The sequence below is a fragment of the Octopus sinensis genome, unplaced genomic scaffold (assembly GCF_006345805.1).
Source record: "Octopus sinensis unplaced genomic scaffold, ASM634580v1 Contig18813, whole genome shotgun sequence".
In the NCBI taxonomy this organism is placed as follows: domain Eukaryota; kingdom Metazoa; phylum Mollusca; class Cephalopoda; order Octopoda; family Octopodidae; genus Octopus; species Octopus sinensis.
The window spans coordinates 1-2,500 of record NW_021836048.1 but is presented as its reverse complement, the minus strand read 5'-3'; the positions used below and the strand labels follow the sequence as shown (position 1 = coordinate 2,500).

The 2,500-nt window shown below is 39.7% G+C and overlaps 1 long non-coding RNA gene across 1 annotated transcript in view; it reads right to left on the bottom strand.

Moving 5' to 3' along the window:
* Positions 1 to 1,889, bottom strand: part of LOC118761958 — a 7,766-nt gene extending 5,877 nt beyond the window's left edge. The window contains exon 1 of the long non-coding RNA XR_004997754.1: positions 1,684 to 1,889. This is a non-coding gene — a long non-coding RNA (uncharacterized LOC118761958). The remainder of the gene's footprint in view (positions 1 to 1,683) is intronic.
* Positions 1,890 to 2,500: the final 611 nt, after the last annotated feature.

The window sequence follows — 2,500 nt, the reverse complement described above, 5'->3', positions numbered from 1 at the left end:
TGTTAAACATAGAGGAGGATCTGTGATGAGGTGGTGTTGAGGGTATATATTGGAAATCCGCCGGCTTAATGGTTTCCTTTCCTGGCAGAATTAATAGCCAAGTCTATTTAAGCATTTTATCTGATCAAATTCATCGTATGGTTGTGGAACTGTTTCTGGAGGGAAACATAATCTTTTAGGACGATAATGCAGCAATTCACACTGCTAAAGTTGTTACTGAATGGCACGAGAAACATTCTAGTGAAGTTGACCATCTTATCTTGCCACCACAGTCCCCATATCTCAATATTATTAAACAATAATGGTGCATTTTAAAATAAAATAACGTAAATTTGTTTGAAATTTTAAGGTGTTTCCATTATTTTATCCAACCCCTCTATACACACAATACGTCTCCGTGCGTATGTGATAATACTCAAACTATATACATATTAAGTTTCTAACAAACACGACATTTGCCGTCGCAGGTTAGGAGGAAGAAAATGGAGACATTGACATGCAAATGGTTAGGGCAGCGAACTGGCAGCCGGAGGATCGCGGTTTCGATTCCCAGACCAGGTGTTGTCTGAGTTTATTGTGCGAAAACACCTAAAAGCTCCACGAGGCTTCGGCAGGGGGTGGTAGCGACTCCTGTTGTACTCTTTCGCCCCAACTTTCTCTCACTCAACAGGAGTCACCACCACCCCATGCCGAAGCCCCGTGGAGCTTTTAGGTGTTTTCGCTCAATAAACACACACAACGCTCGGTCTGGGAGTCGAAACCTTGATCCTCCGACCGCGAGTCCGCTGCCCTAACCACTGGGCCATTGCGCCTGCACATATTCGCTTATTACTGTCCTTATTATCCCTTATATCCATGGTCCTGAATTGTTTCGTTACACATCTGTGACCTCTTCAGTATCCTTTCCATCCATGTATAGCTTCCTGTTCCACATAGTCCAGTCTGTCCTTCTATGACCTGGATCCTTATCTGCACATGCGTTTGCATCTAGATGTGTGTGTATGTGTAAATATGCTTGTATGCGTGTGTGTTTCGTTCATCACTCTGTGTGTTCTACATGTGTGCTCGCGTGTGTATGGGCAAGGTTTAAGCTCTACACAATATCCGTGCCCTTTATATTGTTATTATGGAGAAAAATACACTATAGCGGGCAAACCGAATAGACATGCGCAGATAAGGATATACACCATAGGAGAACAGATGGATTAAATGGAGGAGGAGCATACACGGGGACGGAAAGTGTCGCTGCTGAAGAGGTCACAGATGTGTGATGAAAGATTTCCGGACATTTGTCATAGGAAGAACAGTAATATATACAGAGAGAGCGCGGAGAGAGAGAGAGAGAAAGAGAGATACAGATTTTACGTAAACAAAATGTTGGAAATAAACACGTGATCTAAGGTATAATGCGGATAAAAGCAAAAAGATTTTTAAATCGTTTTTTCTTTTACTTTTTATGCTCATTATATTTTCTCAGCAATTAAACAATAAGGACCTAAGAAAACGACTTAAGATTAAAAAAAAAAGTACTAGTTGCGTATTGGGTCGATCTAATCGACTGACCCCGTCCCCGAAAATTTCGGGCTTCGTGCCTAGAGCAGAAAAGAAAGTATATTATAGAAGGCTTCCATATGAGTGAATGTGTGTGAGTGTACGTGTACAAGTGTATATATTTATACATACCGGCTTGTATCTGGTGAAAACCTGTGATCAAAACGAGAAGGCATATAGTTACGAGTGAACCACTTCCTTTCATGGTGATTTCCTTACTGTCTTTTCTTGTATCAGAAATTTCACAGTGACTCAATGTTGCGGGTTCTTTTCCAATTCGTGAATCCCGACCTCGGTGTCTCTCGTTCTTTATATACCCATTGACTCACGTTGTAGTTGTGTATATTACGCATGCAAAATATATTATGCATGCATAATATATTGTGCACGCATAATATATTGTGCACGCATAATATATTGTGCATACATAATATATATCTATGTGCGCATATTTGCGGGGAGACGTGTATTTCCTATATAAATAGAGACAGTAAATAATATATATCCAGAGAGAGAAAGAGGGAGAGAGGAGAAACAGATTTTACATAAACAAAATGTTGGGAATATACACGTGATCTAAGCTATAATGCGGATAAAAACAAAAAGGTTTCCTTTTACCTTCAATGCTTATTATAATTTCTAATCAGTTGAAACAATAACCACCTTAAGAAAAAAAAATATATCAACGCCCATGGCGAACGTGACAATTTATTTGTATAACCTGTTTCGTTACTTATTTTGACGAAATAACATTTGATACGTTCTGATTTCCCATCGAAGCACAAAGGATTAAATAGTTAAGGAAACAACTAAAGCGATGTTAGAGCTTGAATTTTACAAAGCACAAAAGTTAGCACCCCGGGCGAAATACCTAGCGATATTTCATCTGCCGCTACGTTCTGAGTTCAAATTCCGCCGAGGTTGACTTTGCCTTTCATCATTTTGGGGG